Source organism: Notechis scutatus, chromosome 4 (assembly GCF_049901735.1).
Source record: "Notechis scutatus isolate UNSWTSFEM ecotype Mainland chromosome 4, rNotScu1.2, whole genome shotgun sequence".
Taxonomy (NCBI): Eukaryota; Metazoa; Chordata; class Lepidosauria; order Squamata; family Elapidae; genus Notechis; species Notechis scutatus.
In genome coordinates this window covers 65,241,200-65,256,962 of record NC_142012.1, presented here as the reverse complement: position 1 = coordinate 65,256,962, position 15,763 = coordinate 65,241,200, and positions in this window count along the sequence as shown.

The window sequence follows — 15,763 nt, the reverse complement described above, 5'->3', positions numbered from 1 at the left end:
CTTACCCAAAATTAATTGAATTGCGACTCATTCAATCCAATTTTCTGGGTTCACATAATGCACTGAACCATGAACTAATCATTTTTTGTTGGTACAACCTGCTAGACTAAATTGTTGTTAAGTAGTTGGTATCATAGGAACATAATGTTGGATCAGGTTAAGGTTCTAATCTAGATTAGATTTTGTCACAGAACAATGAACCAGGTACATCCACGAAGTTCAGAAGAAGAGTAGGAATGTAGAAGAAGTGGTAGGAATGTCTTTACAAATTGGTGCCTAATAGGTATACACTCATATCTAGCAGATGTGCACTCATGCAGTCATACAAACTCATATCACACATACCTAACAGATATGCACTTATACTCACTCAAACACATTGCAGGAATCCAGAACACCAAAAAAAAAAAAAAGAAAGAAAGAAAGAAAGAAAAAAAAAAGAAAAGAAAAGAAACAGAGAACCATCTTTCAACAAAATGGGCATTCATGCAACTTTATTAAAAAGTGCCTGGCCACTCAATCCACTTGAATACAACTAATGCAAACTCTGAAAAGGATAAAACACCAGAGAAACAATTGAGCAGAAAACAATATCCTAGTCAAGGCACTAGCAGGAAGAAAGCCATATCCATGCCAATATTTGGCAGGGCAAGTTACTGTATATAAACATCATAAACAAATACTCCTTCCCATAAAAAAATAAAGCAACTATAAATGAATTAAATACGAGAAACCAAAGGTGGTATTCAGCAGGTTCTAACCCATTCTGGAGAACTGGTAGTGGAAATTTTGAGTAGTTCGGAAAACCAGTAAATACCACCTCTGACTGGCCCCGCCCCCATCTATTCTCTACCTCCCAAGTCCCAGCTGCTCATCTGGGTCTTCTTTTGTTGTCCTGCACAGGAGAATGGAGCTGGAAAGCAGGTTAGTGGGGTAGGGAGGGAATAGGATTTTGCAGAAACCTTCCACCAGGAGTGGGGAGGGAATGGAGATTTTACAGTATCCTTTCCCTGCCATATGACCAAGCCACGCCCACCAAGCCATGCCATGCTCACCAAGCCACGCCCACAGAACTGGTAGTAAAAAAAATTGAATCCCATCACTGTGAGAAACCCTTGATTGAAGAAGAAAATGACACTATGATAGGCAAGTAAGTTCCCTTTTACATATAACTCACACCCAATGCATGCACTTTCTCACAGAAAATAAATTAACAGCTCAGTCATCTCAACGAGATACTACTGTGGGAAAAGTCCTTACTTCACTAAGGAACCAAAACACTTATGAGATAGATGTAACAAAGTACCTTTCATTTGGGATGAATAACTACATTGATCATTGGAGTCTCTGACAAAATAATACCATTATAAAAGAATCTTTAACAAAGCAAAGTTATGGGTCATACACTGTTCAAGCCAGGGCTCTCCAAACCTGGCAACTTTGTGTGGACTTCTACTCCCAGAATTCCTCAGGCACTTTCATTCTTAAAGTTGCCAAGAATAGAAATCCCTGGTCCAAACTATTTCACGAGGAATTATAAAGTGGGGAGGTATTGCAAACCTAAGATAGTGTTCTGACCCAGGCTGAATCACAAAAGAGACTCCTTGTCGTCCCCCCAAACCCCATTTTTATTTGGTTAATGTGAATTCCTTGCATTTACACCCAGAAAAGTCCTGGCAATAATCCTTCATAGGTTTAATTGCAAGAACAGACCTTATCAGTCCTTGGATAGTTGCCAGGCCGATACCTTCCAGTCACAAGGTTGTTAAAGGAGTCTCTGTGAGGCATGAACTCAGATAAGCAAATCTTCACAATAATAAGCGAACTAATTGTCTCCTGCAAACACCCCTCCCCTTTGCTCCTATTTATTCCCTTTGGGAGGGGCCATTCAGGATCCACTTGTGCCTTTTCTTCCGAGTCAACCCCTTTTCCTCAGTTATTCCCTTCTCCTGACAGGTCTGCGCATCCTGGAACAAGCTCTAGCTGTTCTTCTTCCCCACTTATCTCTGACTCCAAAGGCAGCTGTTAAATGTTGGACGGCCCTGGCCCGAGCTCTGCCTCCAACACAGAGCACCCATCAGATCCTTCCCCAGACTCCAGGACTGCTCCATGTTCCTCCCCAACCTCCTCACTGTCTGAACCTGCCACCGGTTCCGTGGCAGCTGGCGGGCCACAACAGATAGCTCTGCAAAAGCAAAGCCAACAACCATGGCAAAGAACCAAGAAATTGTGGAATTTCTCCATATATGGAGAGGGAAAAAAGTTGTGTTCTAAATGGCTGCTATCCACAAAGAGAAAGCAGAACAGCTGTTTCTGTAAGTTTGAGTACTAGTTGACTAGAATTATAAAAAAAGACTTTTTAAACCTTTGAAGAACTTGAAGAATTCTTTGCAATGGGAACAAAGAAGAAAAAATGAAGAGATATCAAACCCTGTGATAATATTTGAACAAATTAAGAGTGTTAAAAGTAAAATAGAGGAATATAAAGTTGGTTTGCTTAAAGTTAAAGTTATTTTATGCTGGTACCAGGACTAAAAATATGTTTTATGGATTTGTTTATAGATAAGAGATGAGATATTGGATGAAGAGATAAATGTTTATAACTTTAGAGGGAGTGAATAGTTCATACTTGTGTTTATAACAGGTCACTTGATTATACATTTTTATTTTTTTTTCCTTTTTTTCCTTTTCTCTGTTTTTTTTTTTTTCATTTTTCCTTGCCCTTTTTAATCCCTCTATTTTCTTTATTTTCTTTAAGTTTAGTTTATATTAGATTTTACTGTTATAATAAAAATTCTTACTAAATGTATATATATTATAAAAAAAACCATATTAAAACCATATAAATCATACTATGATAGTTATAGCTGGAGTATAATATTTAATAATACTGTGGGGTGACCTTACCATGGTTTGAAACAGTGCCTCTAAATTCCACAATCTTGAAAAGGTCCCAAACCGTCCCCCTTGGATTGATACTAGAATCTTTTAACATAAACAACATCCTTCTTGTATCTGTATAGTTAAACTTTTCAAACAGGAAAAAAGAAACAGTCTGGTTTATGTTAACTGTCTCCTTCACCTCCAGTTCATCTGCTCTGTTTGATCTATGTTACAGAACCACAACGAGAGAGTAGAATATTAATGGTTTCCACAATATATTCTAAGATTCCTTGTATAACTCAAGAAAGCCATTATATTCATTTATTGTTTCACCGCCTTGACTCACTAACTGCATTTTGCCATAACCAAATAAAATGGTTTGCTATACTGATGAAATGTATATTTTAATGTATAAAGGGAGGCAATAAACCCTGTATGCTTTAGGCTTGTCTTTGCCTCTGGTAGTTATCAATAAATCAATTTGTGCTTCAATGAAAATGTGCTGCTCTCTGATTTGAACAAAACCATGTAAAGTGATACTTCTCCATATATTTGATAGCAACAAATTCTATAGTTTAAATGGATAGTGTGTAGTGAACTACTTTCTATTACTTGTCTGAATAATTGCTCCCTTAATTTCAGTTGAGAATAAGAGAAAAAAAAATCAATCAGTACATATTTTTCATGTTATATGCCTATCTAATGTCACCCTTATCACTGTTTTTCTACGCTTATCACTGTTTTTCAAAACTAGTTTTTCCTCAAAGAAAAGCAAATAATAGGATTAAAAAAAAATTCCTAACAAGATATAGTTGAAGGATCACAGGAAAATACCTTGTACCAGATCCAATGATTGGTCCTTCTAATTATTATATCCACAGGATATAATATATATCCTCATATATATAAATACAAATACAAGGACCTCCCTGCTTCTACAGACACTAGGAATTTAATCCAGACTATTTTGAAAACCCCTTTTAATCTGACGTCGTTTTGACATTAATAGGATGAATCAGATGGTTACAGTAAAAACTTGCACTCTAACTACTGAAAATGTTTGCTGCAATGAATGAAGAATTTTACAATGGTTATAACAGTTCTGCACATATTGATCAATTATTTCAACCTCTTTCAAATAATACTGAAAGACATTTGGAACAGAAGAAAAAACACACATTAATCAGGAAAAATGTTGTAATATAACTTCTTTTTAACAAGCAATCCTATTGAAGATTTATTAGAAGCTTTAATCAGCCTCCACCCTGGACTGGGTTATTATTTCTAGATTATTTTAATGTCATCATACAGAGGAATTATATGATTTAGAATAATTTATTTCCCTCCTAGAATGATAATTTGACAACTACATTGAAATCTAAAGTCACCTACATATGCCCTTGAATTCGCATTAGACTTCTTTTCCATTCTATCAATTATTGTCAGGATTTGATGCATTTCTACTTTTATTTTGATTCCATTTTGTTGTTTGCTAAAATATGGTTGCAATTTTTTTTTTCTCATTATACTTAATGGGAGACATGAAGCCTTAAGCATCCAAATACCATTTTGGACTCATTCTTCTGTCAAACAGGACTGTATACAAAAGGAAAAAGTTTGCATTTTGAATCACCAAATTGGATTCTGTCCTGGACAAAGATTTTGGGGCAATGCAGACAGAATTATACCACTTAACTTATATATAATTACACCACTTAAATCAATATGTATTAATGCTGGAAAGTGACTGAGAGCTACATTACTGCTAGTTTAGGGCAGCCTGCCCTTTTTACCTTTGTGGCTCTTCTCCCTCTGTTCTTCTCTTTTTGTTGAAGCATATATGTAGAGGGACAAAACACAAAAGTCCAGTGACATCACCCAGTTTTTGTTTTGTTTTTGTAAATTTTATTTGAGTTTTCACAAAGAGAAAAAAAATACAAGTAAAACATCTTTTTTGAAAGTAGCGTAATCCCGGGTTACATTTCTTCATACAGACACAAATTCAGGTTCATCCTCATTTTTATATTCTACTCCATATCTTATTACTATTTTACATTTTCTGCATAGCTTCTCCCCTCTTTTAATTTTCTCAATTTTATTTTAATTATCTCATCTCAATTCAAATAATTGTATTTATATTTTTTGTCTGTCCTGTTTCAATTACCTATTATCTTTTCTCATTAAACAACATTTCTCCTGTAGTTACTGATTGGAGTATGACGCCTTTATATCTTTTCCCTAAAGTTGTAACATTCAATATAATACATAACTTCCATTCGGATTCTGCTTGGTACATTCTTAAAATACACACTGTATTCTTAAAAAAAGAAAAAAAATATAAATATATATAATTAAAACAACATTCCATTCCAATTCAATTCTATCATTAATATTAATATTCATTAAAGTCTTAACATCTTTAACATTACTTTTCAATTAAATATCATACTTCTATGGGAACAATTATAAGCTTTCCATAGTTAATTCCCCCCTTCACTTATATTTTTATAAAACATTAACTAATTAAAATGTTCCCGTTCCTTCCTAATTCAATTTTCTCATTTATTTTATTTCACTTATTTTATTCACAAACATTTCACTAAATTACACTAACTATTTTATCCCTCATTTTAATTATACGTTGTTTCCAATTTTCTAAAGTTATTTCTATTACTAATATAACAATACAATCTTATGTACCTTTACAGAATCCCTTTTTCAGTTAGATTTTCACCCATTACCTCTAAATAGGTCCTGTTTCTCTCTATCTTGCACCAGTCCTTTGTAACTTCTTTTCCTTTCCTTCTTCCCTCTCTTCTTCTCTCTCCCCTTTTTACCCCCTTGTCTCTCTACCTCTATTTCTCTCTTCTGTATTCCCCTTTTCTGTTGCTTTCCAGTATTATACTTATTTTTCGAATTATTTTTCTTTTCTTTGGTTGTATTTTTAAGTCTTAAATTCTCCATTCTCTTTCCCCCCTTTCCTTTTTCTTCCCCACATAAAATTGCTTGTTCATTAAAGATGGCTTCTTCTTTGTCCCAGTCTTCTTGTTTTGCAGTCTTTTCTTGTTTTTTCTCATAGTTCCAAATCTCCATTTCTAAGAATTGAAAAAAGAAGCCAAAAGACATCACCCAGTTTTAATTCAGTTCAATATCATGAAGATTTATTCAGACCTAGAAGACATAGGCTAAGTTTATAGAGCTTGTCCACAAATCTTTAAGTTGCCAAGTTTGAGGAACCCTGCCTTGGTACTTTATCCATGGCAAAGTGTAGATTACATTCCTGCTGCTTTAACAGCCAGAGAAAAATGGTAGCAGTAGTTTTTATTTATTTATTATTAAATAAATATTGCAGATATAAATGCAACAAAAACAACAGAGAAAATTAACAAAAACAAAAGCAGGCCAAATCACTGAACAGAAAGAAAAAAATTATATCTACCTAAGGATGTCATGTGAAGAAATTAATTCAGAATACATGAATTTTTTTTGCCTCTGAGCTCTGAATAAGAAATCAAGGTAGTGTTGTTTATTATTACTGTCTTAGACCTACAACAGCAATGTAATTACCAGTCTGAACCATTTTAAATATTTGTTGTATAATTTGCTATGTCTGATAAACCTGAGCATATACTCCTACTGCATCCACTTCAAAGAAGATGTGTGTTTAACATATTTCCTGAATGCTTCTCATACCCCACCAAGTTTTTCATGTCCTCTGCCATGAGCACCCCATGAAGTATCTAGTACCTAGAGCAAGGCTGTCATACCCTGACCTAGAGCAGGGGTCTGCAACCTTAACCTCAAAGAGCCATTTGGACTCATTTCTCATAGAAAACATCGGGAGCCAATAATTTAACAACCGGTGTGACTGGGTGGGCATGGCCAACTCGATGTCATTCACTCCCACCTAGTCACCTCCAGCTCTGGAATATGGAGTGAGTCTCCATCCCCCACCATCACCCTTACCTTCTCAGGCCAGATGTCAGATCCGTGTATCTGTCATTTCTTCAGTGGAAGAAGAAAATGGGTGGGGGGTAGACTGATAAAGAAATCCTTTCTTGATGTAACTTGAATACATCAATCTTGTATCGAATTTGTATAACCCACACATGATACAATGAAGAGAGGAATCCCAGATGGCCGGAACCTAACACCTCTGAGCGGCATAGCCAGGAGATGAGAAGACCATAAAAATTCCAGTGAGATGTTTGCTTGGGAAACTGTGGAAAAGATCGTTCCTTCAAAAGGGGTGGGGGTGGAATAAACATACTGGCTTTTGTTTCACAAAATACACATTGAGAGAAGGGGAGGGGTTCTAAACTCCCTTATCTATCCCGGTATGCCTGAGAGACATTAGACGCTGCTTTTAACCCCTACATGAATTGTCTCATCTCAATAAAGGATTTCTTTTTATTACGTTTTGATACGTTTCCAGACGTAGTTGATTCTAGTTGATTGAATGGGAAAAGTTCTGTAGCCTGACACCAGGTGAGGAGCGACATGAAGGGGAGGGACAAGCCAGTGGTGGGATCAGCTGACAGGGAGCCACAGCAGTGGGCTGAAAGAGCCGCATGTGGGTCCAGAGCTTCAGGTTACAGACCCCTGACCTAGAGGAACACTAACCTGAAATATCTGATTCCACAAGGTTCATAGTCCCATTACCAAAAAGAAAAAAAGGAGGGAGGAGGAAGGGAAGGGAGATTCTATTCTTTTCAACAAATAGAGTGGAAGTGGCTATGGAGGAACAGACCCCATAGCTAGCTGGGAGGAGACATAGCTAGCTGGGAGGAGCAGCAGATCATGTGCAGCCCAACTTCCTTCAGGTCCCTCCTTTATATGAGACTTTGCAAAATGCTTTCATAGGAGATTTTCTTATAAGTTCCAGTGGAAAACTCCATGTTTCTGTTGGATTGTTTATTTTATTTATTCAGTGTTTATGCGGCCCATCTTCTATGCAAGGTTACTCTAACTGATTTGTTTTCAGTCTGCTTCAGTATCAGGCTGGTAATGAGATGGAAACTTCATTGTGTAACTACATCCTCAGTGACTGCCTTGGGGGGAGTATGCTGTAGAGGTGAGCCCATGGACAGAAGACTCCTATTGCAGAGCCAACATTGTCTAATACAATTGCCAGTTTCTCCGTTCCTTTCCTTCGCATGCCTTGTAGCAGTAACCAGAAAAAGTTAGATTCCAATAATATTTCATTAGTAAGATTTATTGCAAGAGAAATGAGATGATATTACAGACACTTGGAAAAGAGAGATGTGTGTGTTTTAAACTTGCTTTTATCAGCAAATATGTTGAGGCAGGTTGTCTTTGATGGCTCTTAACTTTTAATTTTCTCCTAATTTAGAGAAGGTCTGGCTCATCATTTATGAGAAACAGCTATAGCATCCATCTGTTCTTATTCTCCATTGTTTTGCCAACTTTAATTTTTATCCTCCACCTCAGAAAATGCCATTACACATTTGCAAGAGAAAAATCAGTGGCTGATGAGAACAGGGGTTCTGATTCAGAGGTAGTATTCAGCAGGTTCTGACCAGTTCTGATTCAGAGGTAGCGGAAATTTGGAGTAGTTCGGAGGACCGGCAAATGCCACCTCTGACTGGCCCTGCCAACCCCATCTCTTCTCTGCCTCCCATTGAGTCCCAGCTGATTGACTGGCTCTTCTTTGGTTATCCTGCACAGGAGAACAGAGCTGGAAAGCAGGTTTGTGGGGTGGGGAGGGAATGGGATTTTGCAATAACCTCCCCCCAGGAGTGGGAAGGAAATGGAGAGTTTACAATATCCTTCCCCTGCCACACCCACCAAGCCATGCCACACCCACCAAGCTACTCTCGCAGAACTGGTAGTAAAATTTTTTTTTGAATCCCACTACTCTTCCGATTGTTGTGCATATCTGCCATGGTACAGGCAACTCTTCCTCAAAATAACCCCCTTCCCACTCCTCATTTTTTTTTAGTATTTATTTGATTTGTCAATCGCTTACAAGATACAAGTATAAGAATTAGCATAGTTTTGAATACATGCGATAGATACTTATAACACAAATAAAAAGAAACAATAGGACAGGGACAATTGGTGCACTTATGCACGCCCCTACAGACCTCTTAGGAAAGAGATGAGGTCAATAGTAGAAAGTCTAAGGTTAAAGTTTTTGGAGTTTGGGGAAGAAACCACAGAGTCAGGCAGAGTATTCCAGACATTGACCATTCTGTTGCTGAACTCATATTTTCTGCAGTCAAGTTTGGTGCGGTTAACCTTGAGTTTGTATCTATTGTGTGCTCTTGTATTGTTATGATTGAAGCTGAAATATTCATTTGCAGGTAGGACATTGCAATGTATGATTTTATATACTATATTTAGATCGGACCAGAGGCGGCTTAGTTCTAGGTTTTCTAGGTCTAGAGTTTCAAGTCTGGTGGCATAAGGTATTTTGCAATGAGTAGAGGAGCAGAGAACTCTTCTTGTGGAGTATTTCTGGACTTTTTCAATTGTGTTAATATCAGATACATGATATGGGTTCCAGACTGATGAGCTGTATTCAAGTATAGGTCTAGCAAAAGTTTTGTATGCTCTAGTTAGTAGGATTAGATTAACAACTCTTAATGCCTTTTTGGCTATGTAGTTACAGTGGGCTCTAGCACTTAGATCATTAGAGATGAGTACTCCAAGGTCCTTGACAAAGTTTGGCTCTTATAATCACATCTCGTGATCATATCCTTGCTGTCAGACAACAGGAGAGTTATTCTGAATGAAAACTAGACAACCATCTAATGACTTGTCTGAAAAAGTACTCATGAATTTCTGGAAAGATTCTTTGCTGAACAGAGCAGCACCAGCATGCTTCAGACTTTCTAACAAGGACAAGCCTCTTTCCTTCTTACCTGCTCTGTCGTTACATTAAAGCAGGACTTCTCCATTTTGTTCTTTACTTTACATTGAGAGGGGAGGGAAAGAAGATGAACCAGTGTACATAGTCTGCTAAGTTGACAACAGGAAATTACATGGCGACAGTGGCAGCATTTGCCTGAGCCACCAACACATCTCCCTTATTTCCTCACCACAGCAATGAAAAAGGATGTTTTTGATTCTAGCAGAAAACATTTGGTGAGCTCTTCCCCCCTTTTACTTACAGCTACTTTTTTAAAAGGCAAAACAGATCTCTTGTTTTGGATCAAATTGTGCACACACACACACAGAGAGAGAGAGAGAGAGACAGAGAGACAGGGAGGAGGAGGAGAGAGAGAGAGAGAGAGAGAGAGAGAGAGAGAGAGAGAAATTCTGATTTTAATCTTTTCTACAAGGCAATGTTCCCACTCTGTAAATGGTTACTCTTAGCCATGCTGACAATTAACTTTTACAATGCCTCGCTTCCTAATTATTGAACCACAAGGGAGATAAGATGCTTAATGAATGACTCAAAATACACACTTGTACACTCAATGTGTTCCTAATCCTACATAATGAAAGAAAGAATTGGAGGAAACATCTATTATCTCCTCTCCCAGAGTGGCTTCTCTGGCCAAGCAGTTAAAGCAGCCACTTTAATTGCTGAATGCAGCTGGCAGGCAACCTTGGTGACTTTGCTTCCACGGCTGATTGAACTACCTCCAGAAAAAGAAAAGAAGCAGTAGAATTAGGATTTTGGGATCTTTCACAAACAAACTGAGAATGATGGAGAGTCACTGGATGGCAGAGACTGATCCCACAGCACTCATGTCCAACCAATTGATGCAGGATAGATCACCAGAACAAATCCATGTCTCAACCACCATACACCTTAGGCTGTCTACAGCAGGGGTCCCCAACCACCAGGCCCCGGATCGGTACCAGTCCGTGGATCATTTTCTATCGGGCCGCTGGTTTGCTGGGCGCCGCCATCTTGTTTCAATGTGAAAGTGCTTCCGGGTGAGCTTTTCCGGTTGGAAAGTGGTGTTTGGGTCCTGAAGGAATCCTCGCGCCTTAGTTTCATTGAAGGGGGGGCGGCTTCGAACAAAGAGCCGTCCCGATGATGGAGGAGATTAAGAAAGCACAAAAAAGGTACAAAGGAGGAGTTGAAGGTGGCGGGGAGAAGCGGGGGACGGCTGGCTGGCTGGTCGCTCGGCTCGCCTTGCCTTGTCATGCGTGCTTGATGCCGGTACCGGGCCGCGGATCATTTTGTGATGCCGGTACCGGGCCGTGGCACAAAAAAGGTTGGGGGCCACTGGTCTACAGGAGATATTTTTATTGTTTGTTTGTTTACTGCATAGACTGCAGAAAACACAATTATTACCAACCTGCCTTCCATTGAGGACCTGTAATACTTCACGAGTCAAAAAGAGGGCTGTGAAAATATTTACAGACCCCTCACATCTCGGACATAAACTGTTTCAACTCCTTCCCTCAAAACAACTCTATAGAGCACTGCACACCAGAACAACTAGACACAAGAACAGTTTTTCCCGAAAGCCATTACTCCGCTAAACAAATAATTCCCTCAACACTGTTCAACTATTACAAAGTCTGCACTACTATTACTGTTAATCTTCTCATCACTCCTTATCACCCATCCCCTCCCACTCGTGATTGTAGGACTGTAACTTTGTCGCTTGTATCCTTATGATTTATATTGACTGTTTCCTAGTATGATTTGATTGCTTATGGTACCCTATGATTCTTGACTCTTGATTAATGTATTTTTTCTTTTATGTACACTGAGAATATTTGCACCAAGATAAATTCCTTGTATGTCCAATCACAATAAAGAATTCTATTCTATTCTATTCTATTCTATTCTATTCTATTCTATTCTATTCTATTCTATTCTATTCTATATAAATGTCACTCAACATTCCCCCACCCCCATCTCAGCCCAATTTCCAAGTGCCTCAGAATAATACAAAATAACATAAAAATAAATCATCACGTTTTTATCAAGAGAAATGCTCCATACTATCATTTACCACAACAATGAGGAAAATACATTTTTCTTAGTTCCATTACAGTAAGCTTGTATAATGGGAAAGCCAGGTCTGGTGATCTTTTTAAAAAAAATTATTACAAATTTTCCTCAATTTGAAAGCATCAAAGGTGACATGTGTTTCTAAGTTCTCCTGGGCTATTTCCCAAACCTATGCTGAATGTTCTACTAATAATTCCTCTGTATCAAAAGACTACTTTGCTGATACATCTTTTGCTTACGATTGGAACAAGGTGAAGAAGTCATCTTTCCATATTCATTACCTTTGATAAACTATAGAAATATTGCAAGAACTATTATACATACTTGCTTTGTTAGCATATGTTATAAATGAATCTAGCAAAAATGGCAAATGTGCAAAATTATATAATTAAGGGTTGCTATTTCTCAGTAATCTATTTTAAGTGGGTCACTTCTTCAAGATGATACGATAAATGTAAAGAACTTTAAACATTATTTGTCAAAACTATGATTAATAACAAATTATTTATTTAATTATCAGATTTTTAATTCTACCCTGTGGTGTACCATGAAAAGTGTGCTTTATTGAACTTTTTAAAAACAACAAAACTTCATAAAATGTCAGGATAAACTACTAGCAAAAATGATGATATAAAATCTTTTCATAAGACATAAGACATAAGAATTTATTTGTCATTACACTCGCAAGCGGGTGCAACGAAATGAGGTGCTCTTCCACAAGTAAAACTGGACAAACACCACTAAAAAAGAAAAAGAAAAAAAAATTAAACTAAACACAACCAACCATACAATAATCTCTATACAATTTAAAAATGTAAATACCCCACTACTCTCAGCCATTAAACTCCACAAAAATCTTATGACCCCGCATTCAAACTCAAAACTGCACTTGGATAAAAACTGTTCTTAAATCTGGTCGTCCTTGTTCTTAATACCCTAAATCTCCTTCTCGATCGTAATAGTTCAAAGAGCTGATGTCCCGGATGAGAGGAGTCATTCAATATGTTAAGTATCTTCCTCCTACATCTATTCCTATACAGTTCTTCCAAAGAGGGAAATGAGCAGCCAATGATGTTTTGGGCCGTCTTGATCACCCTCTGAATTGCCTTTTTCTCTGCCACTGTGCAGCTCGAGAACCATACACAGAGACAGTAGGATAATATACTCTCAATTGAACTCCGATAGAAGGTAGTCAATAGACTCTCAGCCAGTTGTTGTTTCCTAAGAATCCTTAGTAAATACAACCGTTGTTGTGCCTTCTTAATTAAAGCAGTGGTGTTTGCACTCCAGGTCAGGTCATTTGTAATGATGGTCCCGAGAAACTTACATTCAACCACCTGTTCCACACCAACTCCTCTATATACAGTGGCTGAATGTCTGCTCTTTTTTCTATAGTCCACTATAACCTCCTTAGTCTTCTTAATATTAAATAGAAGATTATTATTTTTGCACCAGCGGATAGCTGTAATACCTCATCCCGATATGCAGACTCATCATCCCCAGAAATGAGTCCTACAAGCGTAGTATCGTCTGCAAATTTCATTATCCTATTGTTGGGATGTTTATTTGTGCAATCAGATGAATAGATGGAGAACAGTAGTGGACTAAGGACACAACCTTGTGGAGTGCCAATGCTAAGTGTCTTGACAGTAGAAGTATAATCATTCAGTTTAACTCTTTGTGGATGATTTGTTAAAAAATCCAATATCCATAAACAAATAGAATCTGGAAAATCTAGATCTTTGAGCTTGGCTATTAAACTGTGCGGTATGATGGTATTGAAAGCAGAACTAAAGTCTGCGAACAACATTCTTACATAATTCCCAGGTGTTTCCAAATGGGATAAGGCCATGTGAAGCACAGTAATAATTGCATCCTCGGTTGATCTATTTTCTTTGTAAGCAAACTGAAGCCCATCAAAGGAATCGGGAAGGCAGGAGATAATATAATTTCGAACTAGCTGCTCAAAGCACTTCATTAAGATGGAAGTTAGTGCCACTGGCCTATAGTCGCTCGGACCATTTGTAGGCAACTTTTTAGGCAGTGAAACGATGGTGGAAGCCTTAAGACACACAGGAACCACACATTGTGTCAAGGATCGATTAAAAATTTCGGTCCATACCCCAGCTAACTGATCAGCACAATCTTTTACCACCCGACCAGGAATTGAGTCGGGCCCAGCTGACTTTCTGGAATTAACCACCTTCATTGTCTGCCTCACATCCTGCTCATTCACAATGAAGGGGAGGCTCTGCTGAGTAAATGATGGCAAAGGGACAGTTTCAGTTTGATGGATCTCAAATCGAGCAAAAAAGTTGTTCAACTCCTCAACCACCGTCACACTACCATCCGAAGAAACCTTTTTTGCTTTATAGTTCGTTAGTTGTTGAACCCCCTGCCAAACCTGCCTCATGTTATTACTGAGAAAGCAATCTTCAATTCTCCTCTTATATTCGGCCTTAGCTTGCTTAATGCCTCTCCTTAAGTTCATTCTTGCAGCACTATAATCTAGATCATTCCCAGACTTAAAAGCCTTATTTCTTGCGTACAGCAAGCGTCTAACCTTCCCGGTCATCCAATGTGGTGGTCTCTCATGAATGATAACACTGGCCTCTCATGAATGAAAACACTGAGACGACGCCATGAAGCAAGATCGGGATGAGAGCACAGGGCAAGCTCTGACACCCTCTTTTATTAGAAGCAATCTTTGTTAACGTTGCAATTTTTTGTTAGTGTGTTTTCACAAACGCATTACATCACACAAAATGCACTGCTCATTCACATAAGCATACAAAGCTGTAAAGTTTAAGTTTGCTACAATTCTGGGTAAGAAATGGCAACATTCTGACCTTGTTCCTTGCTTCGTGTTCCAGGCAACTACTAAAAAGCCCGTTGCCCTTGCACATACAAAGAACAGATAACAATTCCCACAATCCAAGGTTTTTGATTAGGATAAACCCGGATTCGTTTATCCACCGTGACAGTATCAATACAGTGTGCCATATACCCTAACACCACAGCCGTGTGATCGTCGAGATCAGGGTGATCAAAAACTTCCCAGTTTGTCTGTTCGAAGCAGTCCTTTAGCTGCTCCATAGCTCCCTCTGGCCAGCTTTTCACCGTCTTGACTACCGACCCTGCCTGTTTTCTCAGAGGAATATACTCCGGGGCTAAAAGCAGGGACAAGTGATCCGACTGGCCCAGATGTGGTAATTGTAATACCCTGTATCCATTTACAATATTCGTGTAGACTTTATCCAAGGTGTTCGACCCCCTAGTGGCACACCTTATATGTTGATAGAATTTAGGGAGGACCACACGAAGATCCACATGATTAAAATCTCCTGCAATAATGTATACAGCATCTGGAAATTTGCTTTGCAAGTTGCCAATTTCATCACCCAGGAAGCCCAAAGCCAAATCTACATTTGCATCCGGCGGAATGTAAACAGCAAGAATAATAACAATGCTGAATTCCCGTGGAAGATAGAAGGGTCTGCATCTAACAGACAGATATTCCAGCTCCAAAGAGCAGTGACGTGTTATAACCTCTGAGTTTGTACACCAAGTCTCTTTAACAAACATACACACTCCACCTCCTCTGCACTTCCCCACATTTCTGTCTCTGTCCAGACGATGTAATAAAAAACCGTCCATCTCAATGACAGTGTCCGGAATAGTGGGGTTCAACCAGGTTTCGGTGATTAACAACACACAACAGCTTTTCACGAACTTACTTGAAGAGACCTGTAACCTTAAATCATCCATCTTGTTTACCACAGATCTGGCATTAGTCAGAAAGAGACTTGGGAGCGGTAGCCGCTTCGTTTGTTTTTGCAGCCTGTATAAAACACCAGCCCTGCAGCCTCTTTTCTTCCCCCTCTCCCTTCGTCTTCTTTTCCTTCTCACCCTCTCTCCCACCGGAGCCACAAACCA